This window comes from Corvus moneduloides, chromosome 8, assembly GCF_009650955.1.
Source record: "Corvus moneduloides isolate bCorMon1 chromosome 8, bCorMon1.pri, whole genome shotgun sequence".
Taxonomy (NCBI): Eukaryota; Metazoa; Chordata; class Aves; order Passeriformes; family Corvidae; genus Corvus; species Corvus moneduloides.
In genome coordinates this window covers 36242129-36263996 of record NC_045483.1, presented here as the reverse complement: position 1 = coordinate 36263996, position 21868 = coordinate 36242129, and the positions used below count along the sequence as shown (strand labels likewise).

The 21868-nt window shown below is 42.3% G+C and overlaps 1 long non-coding RNA gene across 1 annotated transcript in view; it reads left to right on the top strand.

The window, feature by feature from the left end:
• Positions 1–21334, top strand: part of LOC116447602 — a 59282-nt gene extending 37948 nt beyond the window's left edge. The window contains exon 3 of the long non-coding RNA XR_004241604.1: positions 17229–21334. This is a non-coding gene — a long non-coding RNA (uncharacterized LOC116447602). The remainder of the gene's footprint in view (positions 1–17228) is intronic.
• Positions 21335–21868: the final 534 nt, after the last annotated feature.

The following is a 21868-nucleotide window of genomic DNA, read 5'->3' as shown; positions in this document are numbered from 1 at the left end:
TTTAAAAATCACCCACCTAATTTACAGATTAATGCCCTGCTTTTTCACTCTGCCTGCTTGGATTCCAGAGGGATGAGAGACTGGCTGTTGTGCAGAGCCTGCTAGCCAGTGTCCTCTTCCCTTCCAGGACATCTGGGGAGGATCCTTGCAGGAACTTCTCAGAGCTGTCTGTTGATCTGAGAGAGCTTGAAACAAGTTTGTCCCTCTCAAAGGACTGCAACAGTTTCAGTGAAAATAATCTGAATCCTTTTTCAATCCATGACATCATGTTTGCCCTTCAGTTTTTCCTTGGTCAAAAGGTGTTTCTAATTCTTGAAATACCTGCTGTCTTCCATGGTCTTTTATAGCTGGTGTGTTTTGCCTTGAGCTGCACGTGAGCTCCTCTGATCCTTTCTTCTGAGAGCCCTGTCAGGCAGCATCTCACACAGGAATATGTGTGCACCTGCCTTCACTCTCAGAAAAACACAGCTTGATGTGACAGCATTCAAAAAGCTGCTTAATATTAGTCCGTGTATTTATGTGAAGGAGTTTTATCTACCTTTCTTTGTATAGCCCAGTAAAATGTAAGACCATCAGAGAAATGAAAAGGCATCAAACACTCAAAAAAGTAACAACCCCCTCCGGTAACAACTTGTAGCTATTTTTCAGCTGTTTGTTAGTGTTGAGGTTTTTTCCAGCTGAGTCCTAAGGCAGGGTTTCACAAGAGAGGTGTTTCTGTCCACTCTGACTTAGTTTGCTTGTTATTAGGTTATGCCACTTTAGATACAATTCAGCAAAATATTTAATATTCTACCCTTAAATGTTCTGCATGTGCTCAAATTCTTTCTGGGGTTGAGTCCCTGAGGGAGAATTTCTACTCTTAGCCCAGGCCCAAAACTTATTCTTGTGGAGAATATTTTCACTCTGGAAGACGTTGTGGCTTCCCAACGAGGAGCAGGAATGAGGTTGGGAGATTCAGACCACTGTGCAAAACCCCTTTGGGGTTCCCTTTTACCTCAGGCTCAGCGTCAAGTACCAGAAACCCAACATCTTGGCACACACAGAATTTTCAAGGACCTGAAGCAGAACAGAAATGTCTCTCTGCCACTTTGTAAGAGATTGCTCCCGTAAGGTGAATAAGAAGAGGGCCTGATCCCCCACGGATCAGTGGGGTTGCTGTGTGCACGGAAGGTTTGAGGAGGGAGGTGAAGGGGATCAGAGGTCAGGACAGCTTGCAGACAAGGACGCAGCCAAAGCAGGACTCTGTGGTGTTGGAAGGTGACTCTCCTTGTTCACATCTTCTCCCCTCCTTCCCAGGTTTCCATCTTCAGGTATTCAAAGTGTAGACTTAAATTCGAGTCTGTGGAGCCGTAGCCAACACAGAACACCCAAAACGTTTACATTTATGGGAAAAAATTCAAATGAAGATTGACCTAAAGAATTAATTTGCGTACCAGGAAAGCTTCAGTGACGTAATTTCCTCTGATGATGATAGCTAAGGTGCTTTCCTCATTGACCCTTCTGTGCCTGCGGGCACATGGCAGCAGGCAGAAATGCAACTGCAGGTGATGTGCTCGAAGTACAGGGGATGAATCTGCCAGCACTGGTGCTGTTCTCCCTGTTCTGTCCCATCCTCTGTCTGCACTGTACCCATGCCACACTGACCCTCTCCCTGTGATCATGCTGCCCCCAGTTTGAGAGCACTGAGGAACCCCACAGATCAGCTGGAGAGCTTGTGCAAGGATTTGGCACATAAGGATTGATAACTGTGCTGCATCTTGCTTTCCCCACTGAGACCTTACTGTGTCATTTCATCTTCAGTTCGTTTTAAGGCACCACTGATGCTCTGCAGAGTGGTTTCTTACACTCGCCCCATTACTGCAGGCTCTCATCCCTTCCAGGGGTGTATTAAGCCGCGTGACAAATGTGTCACATGTTGGCTCTTTCATCTCTGCATGAGGAGGAGTGTCTGCAAGGGAGCAGTTTATTTGGGATTTATCTGGAGCCATAGCTACACGTGTCTGCCCAGAGAGAGACAGGGGCATGTGTGGCTTGCTAAGCATTTGCTAAAGGACATGGAATCAACTCTAACTCTCCCACTATTTAGGTTGGGAACTGGTGATGCTCAGTGTGATCTGCAGTTTCTGTGTGAGCTTGTTGTGTTAGTGTGGTGTTACTTCGCAAGAAAGTCACGGCAAAAATGATCAAAAGTGGAACAAAAGTCTTTATGCCCTACCTGCTCCATGAGAGACAGTACCAGGCTCACTACTTTAACCTCTTAACAATTCTGTATTTTATTTTGTTGGCTGTTTCATCACTTTTTCATCAGTTTTGAGAATATAAAAGGAAGAATAAGAAGGACCATTCAGTAAAATTATAGAACATTGAAAACGTCAAAGGAATATTGTTTACTGTTATCTTTGAGAGAAAATACAGGGCTATAAAAGTGCAATGCCTCTTTGTTGTGACAAAGACTGTAAGAAGGACAGAAAGGCTGGCATAAATCCAGTGTTTTGACAAGGACTACAAGAGAGGGAAATAGCACAATTGAATCCACAGTTATACCAGTTTTTTGATTGTAGTCAGTTTTTAGCCCCCACGAACTTTTAGATGACTTTTAGTTTCCTTCAAGTGACCAAACAGTTGTTTTGTGGCTGTTTTGAGGCAAGCCGCAAGGGAGAAAGTGCAATGTTTCATTTATTTCACTCTAGTCAAGGGTCCAGTGTATTCATTAAGTTGAGACTCCAGGACGCCTGAGCTTGTCCAGGTCAGTTATTTACTCCTAGCTCACAGACGGAGCGGTGCTCACCCCTCATTTCCTACACCAGCTGAAGCAGTGTGATTATTTCAAGAACCATCAAGCTCAGGCTGTCTATTTTTATGGCCTCGCCAACAGCCGTCCCTGGATTCTTCACATGCCATGCCAGCAGAGCCTTTGGTTATTGTTAGGGATGAGCATTAGCCTGCAGAATTTGAAATGAAAGCACAGCTGGGAGGGTGTTTGTGGAAGTGTTGCTTTCTGTTCCCTGCCCAAGGAAACCGATATTGATGAGTGTGGGGAATATGGGCGCACTGACTCTGACTTAGTGAGGCTGCTCTTAAGTCTGGATAATATCCTCCTTTCTCCATCTGACTGAACCATTTTAAATGTGTTCTCTTCAGGAGCTGTTTGGATTTCTGCTGCTTCTGATGGATACAAACAGGCACCTCGGAAGGGCCATGGCAGGTGTCTGGCAATCAGTCCCTGTGATTACACAGGAATCTTAACAAGGGGGTGCTTATCTTTTCAATTGCTAAATTTAGATGAGATGAACACTGATACAAAGGGGGTGATTCATGTCCTACTTCTTATCTTTGTAAGGACTTGAACAACCCAGTCTAGTGGAAGGTGTCCCTGCCCATGGCAGGGGGTGGAGTGAGATGGGCGTTATTGTCCCTTCCAACGCAAACCAGTCTGGGATTCTATGGTGAGTCTTGTTTGGTGTAAATTCCAAATTCTATTAGGACTAAATCTATTTTTACTGCTACTTATAAGAACAAATTCCAGGACTCCCCTTTTTAGTAAATCATAGAATCACAGAAAGGTTTGGGTTGGGAAGGGACATCAAAGCCCATCCAGTGGCCACCCCTGCCATGGGCAGGGACACCTTCCACTAGCCCAGGCTGCTCCAAGCCCCAGTGTCCGACCTGGCCTTGGACACTTCCAGGAATCCAGGGGCAGCCACAGCTGCTCTGGGCACCCTGTGCCAGGGCCTGCCCACCCTGCCAGGGCACAATTCCTTCCCAATATCCCATCCATCCCTGCCCTCTGGCACTGGGAAGCCATTCCCCCTTGTCCCACCACTGCAGTTCCTGATGAAAAGTCCCTCTCTGGCTTCCCTGGAGGTGCCCTCAGATACTGAAATCTCATTGACTGTAACAAGAAAAATACCTTGTTATTGTAACGCTTCATCTGTGAATCCTGAACTCTCTAAAATTTTGGGTTGATATGTAAGAAGTCTGTAGAATTTGTTTTTCAGTAGCGGAAGCGGCACAACGGGAACCAGAACTCTGAATCTTATATGATGTTTTGTTTTACAAATACCAATGTAAGTAATGACTTTTAATTCAGGGATTTTCAGAACCCAGATAAAGTAGATATCAGATACAGACTGCAGGGTTTAGGAATGAGGTAATCACCTCTCTCCTCATCTTTCTGAATTGGTGGATCCAATATATTATCTGGCATATTAAATTTAATTTTTCAGAGGCTTTTTGGAAGTAGAATTGTTGAATTAAGAGTAGTTTTTTTTCCTGCTGCTTTGTTTTCTTAATCTTCTTCTAATTCTCAGTCAGTCTGAAAAGATATTTACATACTTAAAATTATGTAATTCATAAAGCTAATCAAGCTTTTAATCAAGATCTAAAATAAGGTTGTTTTAGAAGGGGGAGTGAAATAGAATTCTGAATTCTTATTTAAATCTTCTCTTTCAGATTTTTATAAATGGTAAATATTACGCATTTGATAGGTACATACAGATATTAGGAAACTGAAAAATCTTTTAAAATAACCATACATACCTTTAGTATAATTCAGTTATTTGCATTAGAAGTGAAAATCTAATAGCTGACAATATAATAAAAAGGACTATACCATCTGTTAGCTGTATATAATTATATTAAAAACATCAGTCTGTACTTGATTCAACAATTTTCAAGAGCTTGTTAACCTTTCAAATTAGATTTGTACTATCAATTATACTTAACCAGGAACTTTTTATCCATGGCTTTTATATTTCCTTAATTAGTTCCATAACTCATTTTAGGCATCTTTCTAATAATGTCACACAGTTACACAGCCACAGCAGGATTTTCAGGGATGTCTGGTTCCATCTTCCCCTTTTTCTTTCCCCACTACCACACTAACTGGGTGATGACGAATGTTCCCACCTCCAGCTACACTCTCACTTGAAGTATTCCTATGAAATTTGTCAAGGGCCAGACTTTGTGTCTGAGAGCAGTGGTGTGAATGGGCTCTGCAGGCCCCAGCTTCAGGCTGCCATCCTGAGAGAATGGACTGCAGGTATTCTGTAATTATCTCTTGGATTATCCCTGCCGCTTTTCAAAAAGGTGTGAGAGAGTCTTTTTGCCTCTGGAACTTTCAGACGATTCTCTTCAGCCAGTTTGTTCTGGCCCTGACCCTTCCGAGGTCAGAGTTAAGCAGACACTGTGTGTAAGAACAGCCCCAGCACTCCCTGACCGTAGGGTGATACTCCAGCCTGCTCAGCAGCACAGCAGGATTCATTTGCACCCCAAAGAAGGCATTGTTCTTAAGGTCACATCTCCATAAAGTTTAGCACTTTAGCAGTGAGATAAAAGCTGTTCTCAAGACACTGTCATGATTTGGAAAAGGAGAAAAGGCATAGCATTAGAAAATGTTTTTGAAATCAAAGTGTCTGTCTTACAGAATAGAGAACATGATGAAGACATAGTTCATCTGGATCCAAATACTTAGGCAATAAATATTTTTTTCGTATTGGGAACATTCCTATCACTTTCCAGCCTCCTGGTTTCTCACATTTTAACTTCTTATCGTGATAGTTTTCATTATTGTTTCCAAAATACGTGTTAGAACATACATTTTCTATGTTAGAGTACTACACTGCAACCAGATAGCATCATTTTTCACAGACACACCCACCAAATTCACATTAACACCACTGAGGTAGTGATATCATTTATCACAGCTTAACCTTTCTCATAGTTCAGAGCTGTAGGATGGGAAGGACAAAGAAAACTTCTTAAAATAGTCTTGACAGCTGTTTCTCCAGCCTGTCATTAAAGCTTTCCCCACGGACCATATGCTGAACTCCAGCCTGAACCTAATTTCAATCCAGGACCTCTTGTTTTATCAGCTATAGATAGGGAAAGCAGATTACTTCTATCTTCTTTATGGTGACCTCCCATATATTTGGAAATTGTGGTGCTGCGCTGTGTGCTTAGGCTCCTCTTCCTTCCCACCTTTTTGATCTGTCACATTTTCTGTGCTTTGGTTCATCTCTTTCTCTAAGGATGGTGCAGAGGTCTCCAAGGTGATTGGCCCAGAACAGACCGGATGTGTGCAGCAGCCTGTGCTCTTGTTCCAGGTCTCATCTGCATTTTCTGGGATTTTCTTCTCCAGTGTGGCACTGCTGAGTCTGGCTCATTTTGTGCCCCACAGAAATTCCCCAGAGCCTGCACCCTGACTCGTTATTCCTCAGGGGAAGTCAGGAGCTGCTGCTTGCCCACAGAGCTTTAGAATTCTGCTGTCTTGCAGCCTGTTTGCTAAAAGCTGTCCTGCAAGGAATTAACACTCAAGTATGGAATAGTGCTGGCCATGGGCTGGATCCTGCAGAACTCTGCCAGAGTCCTCTCCACTTTGGTACGGATCTGTAGATAATGAACCCCTGTCTTCAGGCTTTCGTGCAGGTTTCCATTTTTAAAGAGCTTTTGGTTCTGTATGTGCTCTTTTCATCCTCCTGGCCTTCAATTCCTCTCCTGAGAGTTCTCTAGGAAGACTGGGTTAGTCCAGCCAGCCTTGCAAGTGTGTAGGAAAAAGCTTATCAAACTAGGGATGCTGTAACCCAATTTTTCTTCACAAGGCTTCCACGCTTATCCTCATGTTCCTGGTTTTTATTGTGTCCGGCTATCTCTAACGCTTGACAATTTTAACAAAGTAATAATAATAATAAATTTTAAAAAAATGTTTTAAACACTCAAAACTATAGAGAGAGGTGATCCTGTGGCAGTTCTATGCAGTGGCCAGAGATCCCAGTGTCCTGCAGAAGGAGGAGTTTCCAGAATGTCAGGCTAGCTGGGAGCAAGCCATGGAGAGTCATTCGTGCCGTTCCTGATATTTTCCATTCTCCTCTTGCCTGCCTGTTCATGCAGGGAAATACTGGGAAAGAAGTCCCTGCTGCATCCTTCTGCATCGCTGCCTGAACAGCTCTTACTTGGTGGCTGCACATTGAAATGAAATTTAGGAGAATATGCTCAAAGGAAGAGACACATGAAATATTCCCAAGGACCCTCGAAAGGTCTACAGTGAAGTGAGGGGAAAAATCCCCAAGAAATTCCCCTTTTCAATGGATGCTGCCCCCGCCCTGTCTAGTCCAGTATTTCTCACTCTCTATTGCTTTCTTTTTTCAAAAACCAATTAAGTGCTTGAAGGTGGAATTTGTGGATGTGAAAAATCAGCAAAATATGCAAATGCTGTTATGCTGAGGCCAGGGGGAGCTCTGCATGAAAGTGAAAGGCTACAGTATGAAAACCATGGATTTTACAAATGCATTGTTTCAGTGCAATTTGGTTATATTTTAAATAAAAAGTAATGCTCTGGCTTTTAGCAGCCCTTGAAATTCCACCATATTTCACAATTGCAGAAATTCGTTGTTTTCTGCTTCATATTTAACGAAGTATTTTAGAGCATTTAGGGAGCAAAAATAGCCCTTGAAATTTGTCTTAACTTTGCTGTTCATTTTTTTCTTGCATGGCTTCTTCCTGTCATTGATATAATTTTACACCAATGCTACTTCCATAGGTATTAAACATAATAGTAAAACATATAAGTAATTTAATATGACTTGTACTGAGCACAAAGATATTTAAGCACAATGGGAAAACATAAATAAAACTAGTAATTTTTATTAACAATATTTGTTGCTCTGTAAGAAAGGTGATGTTTCTGATCTAGATCTCTGTTTCTGAAACAAGGAACTAAGGCAGAGGTTTTGGAAGCTGATACATGCACACATGCCAAGTTCAAAAAGGAACTGAGCATCCCGATTTATTTCCCATACTTAATGTTGTTAGCAAACGAGATGTAGACCTTACAGGAGTTAAATCCAGGGCTGGGTTATTCATAGAGCCATTTAGATGGCATCAAAATACAGATGGATTTTGATTTTTGGCAATTAAATTATTAGTTAACTTTTATTCTGTTAAAAACCCCCTCAACCGTATGAAAAACCGACGTGTGTGAATGCTGGTTGTAAATTACATGGAATTTTTCAGACTGGGTGTTTGTAGAGCAGTGTAAGTTCTTCCAGAACACCCTGTAGGAGGAACAACCTGTGATTCCTGCATGCCAGGACACCTTCTGGCCAGTGTTACATCTGAAATACAGAAAAAAATTCAGAAAATTTCAGCTGAAATACAGGAAAAAATTACAAATAGCTACAGAGTGTTCTGGACTCCTCGTAACCTCATGGCTGGGATTGCCCTTTGGATCTGATATCCTGGAAAGGTTTCCTTCTGAAAGGGCTTAGTGCCAGATCTTAATTGATTTTACAGAGTGGAAGTTCTGAGCCGTCAGGAGTCACCAGCTGGAGGGTTGGAACAAATGATCCCATTCCAGGACAGAGACCCTTCTCTCAGGGTGTGACCTTCAAGGACACTCCCTGGAGCACCTAGGTTCCTTCCCAAAGGCTCTGGATGAGCAGGGGAAGGTTGGAAGCTCAACAAGTGCTTCCCTGATGGTCCCTTTGGAGCTCCTCACCTGGAGAGGGGGATCTGAGCTCACGTTTGCTCCATGCCCTTCAGGTGCATTCACCCTGCTGCCTCTGGGCATAAAGAGGGACAAATTAAATGAGTAATTAACTGAGCTAATAATAAATAGAAAAAGTGGGGTGTCAAGGACAGGGTAGAATATTATTTAAAGTGGGTATCTCAACCTGTTTCCCTGAGTAACTGCACAAATAAACTGTTATTCATTTTGAAGGTGAAGCTCTAATAATACCTTTAAAACACTCAAGTAAAGTTCAAATGCAATCTACTATTTATGATAAAGCGTTCCCAGTGTTGGAGGCAACTCTTTCCCAAATTGATTATATTCCCTTTTGAGCAGAAGTAGGTTTCAAGCATCTAATTCAGGAAGAGTCATCCATCTTCCTTTCTGTTAGTCAGACAGCTCGATATTCCAGTTCCTTCACAAAGTCTAACTTGCCAATGGAACGGATATTTATTTTTCTTCAGCAATACAGGCTCTTTCTGAGTAGTTCAAGCCTGCTTAGCATTTGTGTTCTTTGTGACAGGCATTCATTTTTGGAACAAACTCGTGTGTGCATCAGAAATGAGAAAAGAAAAATGCCAAATGCCAAAAAGGGGCATTTTAAAGAGTTTTAATGATTACTAAAGAATTTCTTTTTAAGATTTGCAGATATTTTATAGTCAGTCTACAGCTAAAAAGCAATTATTGTAACCTGGGAACATACAGTGTTAATTCGTATTATTTTAATTTATTGTTTGTGAGTTCTTCTCTTTATCAGTGATAAACAGATACAAATCATGGTCATGAATCTTGTTGAGAACACATCCAGCTATTTTTGTTATAATTGCTAAGAAAAGGCTTTTATCTGGAGTTTTAAGAAATGTCATTCTTTTTATGTGACTCTGGGATGATGACGCTTCATGCTTCAGAACAAATCCAAGAGAAAAGTCAACAGGAGTTAACCAAGGAATTTCAAATCACAAAATCATTTGTCTTTATGACTGAATCTATCCCTGATGTCAGTCCTAACCCTTGTAGGACTTGGGGTTTGCCCTGAACTTGGCAAGGCTTCATTGCTTTCTCTCCAAACCCAGCGGCCAAAGAAGAAATGCTGTTTTCAGGTTCCAAAGCGATGTAACTTTATTTTTCACAGCTAAAATTGGATATCTCAGGTAGAATTTAAATTCTTTGCTGTCACTGGCTATGAACAAAACTCATCCTGGCTGAAAAACAAAACATGCAGCCTTTCTTTCAATGAACAATCCCCTTTATTGGTACATTTTCGTTGGTAGAATTTGCCAAAAAATAAATGAACTTGTCAACATTAAGTCGCTCCTGTTTGTTCCAGGACGCCCGAGTCGTGCTGTGATCAGTCTTTTCCCAGAGAAGCTGAAGAGATGACCTTTTAATTTTTGCTCAAGTACAGAATGCAAAATGGAAGTCATAGCATTCTGTACTCACCCTGAGTCTGCTGCTCCCAAGGCTTGAAACATGGCTTGGTGACACGACCCAGCCAAGTGTGGCATCGAAGTAATGATGTTGTAATTAAGGCAGAGGTGGAACTTCCACTTTGGACATCTGTTTTGGATTGACGGTATCATTCTTCCACAAACTCCTTTCCGGCTGCAAATTTTCCATGTTGTTCTGCCATTTCTCAGCGTGAGTAAAGAAACCATTTCTGGCCCATCAGGAATTTGTAATTGTATTTGATTGTGACCTCAATCATCATCCAAGCCCTGCTGGGGAGGAGACTTAAAAACCTGAGATAAACAGAAACTGAGACAGAATTCAGCCTGGAGAAGAGAAGGTTTTGTGGAGACCTCACATCACCCTCCAGGTGTGAAGGGGCTGCAGGGAAACTGGAGAGGGACCCTGCAACAGGAACCGGAGTGACAGGACACAGGGCATGGCTTCCCAGTGCCAGATGGGATATTGGGGAGGGATTATTCCCTGGGAGGGTGGGCAGGCCCTGGCACAGGGTGCCCAGAGCAGCTGTGGCTGCCCCTGGATCCCTGGAAGTGTCCAAGGCCAGGCTGGACACTGGGGCTTGGAGCAGCCTGGGACAGTGGGAGGTGTCTCTGCCCTTGGCAGGGGTGGCACTGGAGGGGTTTTAAGGTCCTTCCAACCCAAACCATTCCATGATTCAATGATCCTAAAATTCAGCACAGGTTTAATTTCTGGCTGACCAACCTTGAGTCATAATGTCTTGATTCACTGTAATGGGCCAGTCAGGGGTTTCCTTTCGTGTATTCCTATGCTTTTCTGAGAAGAAAATGGTTGTAATGGAATGACTGGAATAATTTAAATAGGCTGTAGTTCAGTTGTACACAATTCAAGGGTGTTAAGGAATAAAAACAATTTCAGATGGAATAATGAGTGTTTGAGGAGGAGGAGCAGAATTCAAATGAAGGAGTTGCATTGCACAATGACTGCAAATCACTCATGATATCCAAACCTAAAAAATGTAAATGAATTCCAGGAGCTCTGTCAAACAGGACCAAAGATGTGAAGATGTGTAGTCAGACGTCATCAGCATAATTGATGATGTGATTGTAGGGTGAGAAAAGAGCCTTTTAAACAGAAAGAGGGTGAAAATACCAAAGTTTTCCAGCTGGTGTTGACTCCATTAAGGCTGGATGTCCCAGTAAACTTTGTGACCATTTCCCTGCCTTGTGGCACTGGGATCCCAGAATGGCCTCCTGAGGGATTTATTAAAGGACTTCAATACTTGAGAGTTCCTATCTTGGAAAAAAAAAAATTGTCCTAACCTTGGTTTTACAAATATTAACTTAAAAGAAATAGACCTAATGAGTGTGGGTGGTCTTCCTTGCTACACTTACTAATATCAGATGTGCCTTTTCAATTGTATCACCTCCATTTGCTTGTGGCTGACAAATATCAGACTCCACAATCACAATTAAAAAAAAAAAAAATAGAGAAACATGTAGTCTTTATACCTGGCAGTGAAATAATTATGCTCAGCATGATCAAAAATATTCATTTTTTTTCCTAGACAAGACTTGTTGCTTGATGATGGAAAGTGCTTCATGGTGCTTGAAGCAGCAAAATTGTCCCACCCTGCACCCCTGCAGTCAGAAAGACAAAGCAGACCTAAAATTCAGATGTCACCAACAGAATTGTCTCATTTGCTTTAGCAACCAACCTTTCATTTAATAGAGGAATAATGGTACTGGAAACAAAATGAACTCTAAAGCTGCAGCCTGTTCTAAGTGTTGCAATGAGCACAGGGATCAACTCAGTCACCCCATGGAGGAGTTTTAGATTTGCAGAAGCAAAAAATTAGACTTATTGCTTGATGCAAATGAATGCAGAAGGGCTTTGGGTACCCCAGAAGGTCAAGCTGACCTCGTTTGCTGATTAAAAGGTAGAGACTAAAGACAAGGTAATTTTACTGTATTGGAACATTTGGTGGTAATGATGTGGCAGGATAATTTGTGGTCATAAGATATCCATGGTGATAGAGAATGGAAAGTAGATCATAATAGCCTGTGAGACTAAGAAATGGCTGCAAACTGAATATGCAAAGGATATAGAATAACTGGTGAAGAGCACATTAAGGAAGTTGTTATTTGCAACTTTACTTGTGATGGTTTGGGAGATCGTGGCACCTTAGGGGTTTTGTGGTGGTTTTGTTGTTGTTGTTAGGGACAAAGGACTGTGCTCTTTGCTTTCTTTCCCTGTTAATATAACCTAAAAATGTAGTAACTATGGAATGATTGTTTAGAGTAATTTGGATGAAAGAATAGGAAGGGCTATACCTAATTTGACATATACTGGATCATAGGTCATTAAATGAATTTTTTTCTATCTGAGGCCTTTGGAGGAAGTGAACTCTTTTTAAAGGTGATTAAACCCAAACTTATTTTTTTCCTGGTGGGTTTTAATCTCATGGCTTTTTGTATTTATAAAATTCATCTGGAAGAATCTGTTTAGAAAATATACGAGACCTTCCCAGAACTGACCACAAACCGTAATTTTATTTAAGCTGAGTTAACAAAATATTACGCTATCAGCTGTCAATGTCACTAATACTGTAAGTGGAATTTTCCTAACGAGCCCTGAAATTAGTATGATAATCCTGTTAAATTTGAATTCACTTTTGAAGGGATTTTGTGAAGTTAATAGAAGAGTTGACATTTCACTTCAAACAAAAGCTGCTGTAGGTTCTTGGAGTTATCACTTCTTTCATTTTAGGAACAGAGCAGATATGTTTCCATTGATGTCTGCAAAGCAGCTCTGGTCTATACAAGCTGGTGATGTTGCCCGGTTGAATCAGCCTTTAAAAAAAGAAATCCCAGACTAACATTCCACTACTCTTTTCTGTAAAACCCTTCATGAGGCTACAAGATCCACAGGATAGTATTAATTATGTCATCCTGTTCTTTTAAGATGTTCTTCTCTCTAGATTTAAATTTCACCTCTAAGCAAACACAGAAGACTGTTACATATAATGCATGGTCATTTAAGCAGAAAATTATTTTAGAGTGGTTAATTATTTAATTATTGCATACACTATATCCTTGAGGAAACACTGCTAAGAAGAAAAATCAGTGAAGCAAGCAGAAGCTTTTTTACTTGGAACTCCATTCTCAAATAACATTGCCGACTATTTTCCTTGAACTGAGAAATGAAAATGCAGATAAAAATGCTAGATGAAAACACGTTCAAATGAAGATTAGATTCACATTTTAGAAGTTGATATTTGGTTAGCTTGGTAACACATATAAATAAAACTCACATGCATCTAGAATTGTAGAAAGAGGCACCTCAAGAAAAGATCTGCTGCTCTCTGCAGCAAGCCAAAATCAAAGAGAGATGTTTTGCTTTATTGATCTGTTCCTTCTGTGGAAAAGAACTCCAGAACCTCCCTTATAACCTCTTCCAGAACTTCATGAGTCTGATATTATGTGATTGACTTCCCTTCCAGTGTAGCTAATGCCCTGGTCCCAGACAGCAAGCAGAACCAGAGCTGGGGTATGACACCCTGTGCTGGGCGCGCCCTGCCATCTCCCTGTCTCCTTCCTTGTGGGTAAAGCTCTCTGCAAGCTCAGCTGGACAACACCAGCACCCCTCAGCACTGCTCAGCACCAGCTGATGGCTCCCCTGTTGTCATGGAATTCCTCTGAGGAGCTGCAGAACTTCAGTGGGGAGGGGAGTGCAGGGAATTTATCTGCTGTGTGCAGACTGAGCCCTGCCAGAGGAGGCTCTGTGCCAAAGAGGGGTTGAGAACAGAAAAGGAACTCAGCTGCCTGATGGCAGAGCACTCTCCTGGCTACTGCCAGTGGAGATGGGCTGGAATAGGAGTGCTCCTTCCCTGGCACCATTTATTTTCCTTCCTTGAGAGGTTTGCCAGGCTCCAGGGTGGTAGGTATAAAGGACACCTTGGCATCTGAGCAAGAGGGAAGCCAATGGCACTGCCAATAGTGACTTTGGAGAAAAGCAGGAACAGACATGCAAGCCAGACCTCAGAGAAGGCAGAAAATCTGTTTTGATGGGCCCAGAGTGGCTGAGGGCTGTGTGTTCCAGCACAGAAAGGCTCTTGAGGTTGCTGAAATGGGAGAAGGCTTGGATTAAAGACCCCATGATGCAAGGATACTGTGCATTGAGGGGAGATTCCCCAGCAAACTCCTTTCACTGCCGTTCAGTGTCCCTCGAAGTTGTCTCTGCTTTTGAAGGAACACAGTTGTCTTAGTTTGTAGCCTAATGAAACCTGGCACTGGAGTTGACAAAGCTGTGGTGGTGTTTTGGGGATGTTAATTGAAGGATCATGTTTAATTCATTTCAAAGCTTTTGCCAGTTCAGGGCTGTGTTGTAGCTGGTGTGCATTTAGGCACGTGTGCCTGGATTACCATCACAGTGTCTTCTGGGGCTCTGCTCTGAGGGTGGAAGGCTGGGTAAAAAATGAGTGCTAAACTTGGTCTTCTGTCCAGCTGGTTATAAATCAGGGTGTTCTGTGTATGGTATCACTGGAAGGGAACGAGTACCCAATGCCACCACTTAAAAAAAGTGCTTTGGAACATGGACAACAGCTAATCTTACAAAGGACTGCACACATGTAATATTTGGCTGAGGGGAAAATACCTTCAAAATTTATGACAGTATTTTTCCTTGCTGGTTGCCTGGTGCTCTCTCCTTGCACAGAGAGACGCTGCCCCAGCTGCAAATGTCCCAAAGAGGGTTGAAGTTACCCTGGAACAGAAGTGGCTGTCACCAGCTAAGCCCGGAGCACTGATTTTCCCCCATAACAATGGGCTCTGCTTGCACTTGGGACTTCTGTGCATTATCACAGAATAGTTTGGGTTGGAAGGGACCTTAAAGATCAGCTGGTTCCACCCGCTGAAGTGAGTGGCTTCACTGGCACCACCTCACAGAAGTGGTCCTGTGTGCAGGTCACTGAGAGGGGTCATTCAATTGTCCACCTTCAGACAATCAGCGGCTCTGTGAGTAATCCTGCAAAGCAAATACTGGGGTGTTGGGGAAGATGAAACAGGAAAGCCTTGGAAATATGATTGCCTGACAAAAGATTTTGGGAATATGAAAACTACAGGCAACATCGAAATGAAAGCCACTTTTGAAATACCAGGTCTTAGTTACTGAACAACTAGAAAACAATGGTATGGCCACTGAAGATAATCCCCTCTTGATTGAACAATACCCTCTGCTTGCAAACAGGTCCAAGGGTCAGAGCAGACCCTACTAGCTCAGCAGAAGGGGTCCAAAGAGTAGTTTTTAGAAGTTAAGATGTAACACTTTATGGTAATATAAGAACTCTTATAGGCTGTATGTAAATGCTATAGGATTTGTATCTTGTATTAGATTGGTTAGTGACAATTAGAATATTCAGTACAGAAGATGATTTATTGTATTGTAACCAGGACTTCAGACACTTCTATTCATTCTCACTTCCATTCATTCTCACTTCTATTCATTCTCTATTCCTCTCTTCCACTTCTACTCTTACTTCCACTCTTGCTCTTACACCCTCTCTCTCTCTCTCACCTGCTTACTCTCTTGGGCCTGCTCAGAGCTGAGTCTAGCAGCTCTGAGCAGTGCCCCAATACCCACGCCCTTTACAATAAACCGACTGTGTCCCAAGACCTGCTTATAGAGATCTCTCCATCCGTCTCCGTCCTGACCGAACCCACCCCGTAACCTACACTGGGGGTAACTACAACTGCTACTCCAGTGAGTAACACTCAAATCACTGGTGGTTGAAAATGACAATGCTTCTTAGGGCAAACACACAGACATCAGCTCATGCTTAGAGGAACCTGTGGGATGAATAATGAGGAAATATACGAAGCGATACAAAAAGCACCAAGTTCTGTTTCGTTTTGCTGACGAAAGAGTTCTAGTTGAAGGTAAAAGGCTCTTAAAAGGTATCTCTGGGGTGTGGTTACTGCAGTTTTTTCACATGGGGCCTGGCCTTTCCCTAAGGGCTCCTGTCATGGCATTTACTGGGACAGAGGCATCAGTGGGACTGTAGCTGTCTCCAGGGGGCACGGACAGCCAAGAAATTGTGGATTGTGCTCTGGTGCTATTAGTGCACTTTCTGAGATACACAGTGGCGTGTTTCCATTTCTCATCTTGGTCTAGGGAGGAACAGAGCAGCACTCACACATCTGGCTCCTGTGCAGGGCTCACAGGAGTGGCCGAGTGCTTCAGTTTATCAAACTCCTCCATTTACATCTCCTCTATATCTTGGATTTGAAATCCTCAGAGTTGTAGCATAAATACAGAATTTGTAAAAATGTCTTTTGAAATGAAGGTGTTTGGGCTGCCCATGCCTGGGGGCAGTGGGGGACCGGGGACTTCTGTCAGAGACTCCCCTGTGGTGTGGGGACATCCAAGTGGGGCAGGAGGAAGGTGTGGGGAGAAAAGAGCAGAAGAGCAGAGCGGGGCTGCTGTGGGGTGCACATCACCTCCATTCCCCACCCCTGCACTCTTGGGGTGGGAGAGGAGTCAAGGAGGGAGGGGTGAAGATGAGCCTGGGACAGGGGTCAGGTAAAGAGGTTTGTTTCTCATCCTTGAACCCTGTACCCATTGGAAATAAACCAGTTTTCCCCCAGTCAAGTCAGTTTTGCCTGTGATAGTGCTTGGTAAGAGATCAGTAAATGTTCTCCATGCTTTTATCTTGACCCACAAGTTAATTTTTTCCCCATCTCCTGCTGATGGCCAAGCTCTACTCACAAGAACAACCAGCTTAGAGAACACATGCTGTTTGTAAAGGGAAAACCAAAACTACCCACAGCACCTGAGGGCAGGATGGATGTCATGAATGCATTTTATCAATGCTTTTAAACCCCAGTGTCTGCTGGTGTTTGTGAAGAGAGTGTAAATGACTCGGTATCTAATGCTGTGAAATGACCATAAATTCCAGTGATAAGAGTTGAGTGAAAATGCATGAATGTGGATTTTCATCTTGGTTGTGCACACTGAAACCTGAGATGGTCAGGGAGAATCCTGTCATGTGGAGAGCACTAATTCAGAGAGAGAAAATTGGTGAAATAAACATCAACAGTGCCATGTTCCTGTGCTGTGGTGCACTACAGGTTGGGAATCAAAAGATTTGACAGATTATGGGCTGGACTAATTGAGAAGGATCTCAAATGCTCTCAGTCTAAAACGGGAGACTCAGCCAGTGTGGCTCAGGAATTAAATCTGAAAGCAAATATGTATGACAATCAATTAGTGACTAATAAACTTACTTCTTCAATTACAGTGGAAGTGGATGATGCAGCCGAGGCAGATGAGCCACTAGAGGAAGAGGGAAGAAAACAACTCATTTGCCAAATATGGACAAGACACCCCACAAAATGTATAGAAATGAGGGTGATTTTCCTGTGCTTGATCAAACATAAAAAAACATGTTAAAAAAGCTCGATGTAATTTAAAAATCTTTTTGATGTGATTTTGAAGCTGTGTTTTGATAGCTTTTCCTCCACTCACAGGATACAGATTGCTATTCCATAGTAAATGGGGTGCAATTAGTGACTATCCACAGCTGAAGACAGTAGTCAGCAGGAGCCCCAAGGCTTTTCTGATCTTCACTGCATCTGGACCAATATTCTCCTGTGTCTTGTGGTGCACAATTCCCCACAAAGGAACCAGATCTTGCACTCGCTGTTGTGTTTCTCTCACATCTCTTTGGCAAGGAGCACATGGGGTTTTCCCTTGCCCTGCTGCTTGGGGAATGGTCTGTTTCCTAGGAGCATCTGGAAATTTCATCTGAAAAGCTTTTGTTACGTCAGGGCCTTGGGACCTGATGACGTCTTGATCTTTTCTGGTCTCCCAAAGGGAATTTGGAGAGCATTTTTTTACCCATTGTTGGGACGTTTGAGGCACATTCTGCAAACCTTTCTGCACTGAATGTCTGTTACACGGTTTTAATGGGTCTTACAACCATTTGCAGTCATAACCGTTCAGATTATCACGAGCTGTGCTAATACTTGCCATGATTTAATCTATATAAATCAAGTAAATACCGATTTATTAAATTTTCGGGGTTGTTCCTTGTATGGAAAAGCCATTTTGCGGTTAATATGTTCTAAGACTGACAATTTGGCTTTATGAATTGCAGATTGTTTTTTGTCTCAGCTTTATGGTTGGCTCAGAGCAATATGAGACTCTGCTACCCATCCCTGTATTGTTTTCTTTGCACATCTCACCAGGATGATTCATGGTTTGGGGCCCAGAGATGTTCCTGGTTTGTCTGATACCCACAGTTTCTATATTGCGTGGCTGATTCACAGTGCTACACAATGCAAGATACAGTGGTTTGTGTTGACTGACTCTCAGATAGCTGCCCTAACATATTTAGTTTAGACTTATCCATCTACCAGCCTGTGCAGGATATGGCATCTGCTCCCTTGAATTTAGTTATTCTTTGTCTGATTTATAACACAGGCCTGTAATAAATTATCTCAGCACAGTTGGAGTGCACTGAACTGCAGATTAAGAGCTGGAATGAGTGGGGAAGGCAGGGACTTCATAAACCAGATTTATGGAATCAAAACTCTCTTTTTTTTTGTTTTGATTCCTTAGCAGAAGCTAACAAAAAGTTATCTTAACTGCTAACTTTATAACATATTTCAGCAAACTCTTTCCTAACTCTGCTGATCTCATATAATTAACCTGTGCTTTTTAAGAAACATCCTGCAACTCCAGCAAGTGCTGCAGAAAGCAAAGACTGTTTCATCATGTTGAAGTCCAGTGCATTGATGTGTTTATTAAATCTGTTGATATTTTCTTCACTGAGACCTTTGTAAAATGCTGTTTTCATGTGGATACAAGTCCTCAGAGGCAGCGAATGTCCTGCAGCCTCTTCCTGCTGTTCTCTTCACTCAGGAAGAGTCAGTCTTTAGGCACTGGTCAAGTATTACTCCGCTGTGTCTGTTTAGTTCTTAATCTGCATGTGTGTTTAGTTCTTAATTTGTGTTAACAAAGCAGGCACTGAGCTTCATCTTCTCCCTTAATGGGAACAGTAACAGGCTGTGCATGGCCCTCGCGGCACAGCAAGAAGGGGAAAAAAATATTTGTGGAGCTAAATGGAGGTGGGAGGAGGTGTGTACCCATGTCAGCACTTAGAACCCCAAAGTGCAAGACAAGGCTTCAAAGGTTACAAACCCAGGAGAAGCTGAAGTAACCTGGTCAGTAACCTGGTCAGTAACCTGGAACACAGGGAATGACAAAAAGTACCTTTCTGAGGGGATGATCTCAAAGAGCTTGTGTTGAGTAGAGCGGCTGTGAACTTGGTAAGAAGCATCGCTGCCCAAAGCTGAGTTTAAGGAGGGTGCTCAGCAGGAGGGTGGGATTCCTGCAGGAGACACAGACTGGTGATGGCAAGCACAGCCTGACTACATCCAACGAAGACCAGTTAGAGACAAAACCAGATAATTAATAAAAACTCTTGTAAGCAAGACACCTTTGCAATAAAAAAGGGTAGGCTTCAGAGAAACAAGATTGATGGGACAAGAGATTCTTCACATTCAATTTTGTGTCACAGGTTTCAATGCAGTAATTTGGCAATTTATTATGGTGATGAATCTCTCTTGTTGATTATTAAAATTATTGCCAGGAATAATTTAAATTCTAGGTTTATAAAGAGGCTGTGGTGAGTTCAGGATGCTCAAGCTCTTAGAGTTGAATTAATTTGTTTTTATTTAACTCTCAGAGTTGAATTAATTTGTGTCAGAAGTTGGATTCTAGAAAGCACTCATTAAAAGTGAGTCAGAAATAATTTCTGTTTGTTTTTCTCAAAAATACTTTATGTAAAAGAAATTTAATTTTAGTAAATTTATTAGTGTCTCTTGGTAGAAAAGCAATGGATTGACAGTTGATATAAATTGTTACAATTGCTTAAAAGGTCAAAAACTATAGCACTTAGAGACAAACCATTCTATTAGTCTAGAAAGCTTTCATTAACATGCCCACATATATTGTGTATAACCAGTGAAGCTAAAAGCCTGCATTTCCCAAGGTTTAGGAGCTGCTCCGTGATTTTGACTGCATGAGTTTCCTGTCTGTACTTCCAGGAGCTGCTGGTTAAGGGAAGCTGTTACAATGGCCCTTTGCAGGGTGGTTTTCTCTCTGTCATGTTTAACCCAGCCATGTCTAAGAGAGCCAAGAAAATAAAGTCCAGACAGTTCTGTACAACACCTCTGTCCAGGCAGTGATCTTTTTTAATGCAGGTCACAGTACCCATCCTCATGGTCACTAAAGGACCAGAAGAAATGCTGTTTCTCTGTCTGAAATTCTCTTTTTCTAGTGACTTGCCATTGTAGCACTTAGAGAAATAAACCTGAAGCTTACAAAACAGAGTAAGAGGATGAGTTTTGATGAAACTGACCTTGGACAGACCCCATGAGGTGATAGAGCGTGGCTTTAGATAAATCCCTGTGTTGGTGCTGCCCAGCAGTGATGCTGCAGTGTCTCCCACAGAGGCATACAACAATAACCCAGGAAATGCTGTTGTGGGGTTTGAAACTGGCCAGGTGTTTTTTCCTTCCTTAAGGAACTGGTAAATGCTCATTTTCCTGTTATCGAGTCCATTTGTGGTAATGCTGGACAGTGTGAGCTGTTTCATTCGTGTTTGTGGAAACCTGCAGCTCCCACGAAATGGGTTTGCATCGCCCTTGTTTGTTCTCCTGCAGAGTTCCAAAATGGTTGTGAATTAAGGGGCACCTCCTGTGCCTCCCAGTGTGGGCATGGGAGCTGCCTGCTACATATTTAAATGTTACTGCTTCTTTGACATCTACTTTCACATGAAATGCTATAGATTAATAACTAATTACTTTTTTTTTTGAATAGCCCAGGAAGAAAAACAACTTTTATTTAATCCACACACACAAAAAAATTGCTTTGAAATAAAAAATATCTTCTTTACAGCATGAGGAGTCCGTGTTCCAGATGTCTTCATCTGTTGTTCTTTTCAGTGTTTGCCGAAAAGCTTTGTTGGATAAAGAAAAGGCTGTGGGCACTGCAGCCTGTTCCATGGCGGGGTGCACTGAGGGATCGGGTGCCTGCAGAGGAATTGCTGCTGTAATGCAAGAGAAAAAGGAGGTGATTTCAACAAATTAAAATATAGAGCAGAGTGGTACAATAAAAACGATGGCAGCACCCAGAGCCTATCGTGGTGTGGACCCAGAGCCTCAAAGGGGACGCGAAAGAGCCACCACTGGTTAGCAGTGCACATGGCAAAACTGGTGATTTGGGAAGAGCTACATTTGATTCCAGCTTTCCCTTGTTACTGTATTGAATTTCCAGGCTTGGCTTTAACTTGACACTATAGTCATTACAGTCTTTTTTCTACAAGTGGCAGTATCCAGTTCAAATACTTCAGAGTGTATATGTGTTGATGCATTGCTCTATGTTTCATCTTATTTTAAAAACAAAACAAAACAAAAGTTTTACTCGACTCAAATGACTAATTTGTCCTGTAACAAGTTGTTTTTTCTAATTAAAAACTTTTCTTGGGGAAAAAAAGCACAACCAAATTTTGGAACCAGCACTATGACTGTAATATTGAAGGACTAAATGGAAGCTATAAACACAAAGATGAATAGTTTCTCCCCAGCAGGGTACATGATGTGAGAAATGAAAACATAACTGCCAAGAAGTAATTGGTATTATGAGATGTATGGAATTTCAGTCATATAAAGTTATAGAATCACAGAATCATGGAATGGTTTGGTTGGAAGGGACCTTAAAGGTAATCTTGCTCCACGCCCTGCCAAGGGCAGGGACACCTTCCACTGTCCCAGGCTGCTCTAAGCCCCATTGTCCAGCCTGGCCTTGGACACTGCCAGGGATACAGGGGCAGCCCCAGCTGCTCTGGGCGCCCTATGCCAGGGCCTGCCCACC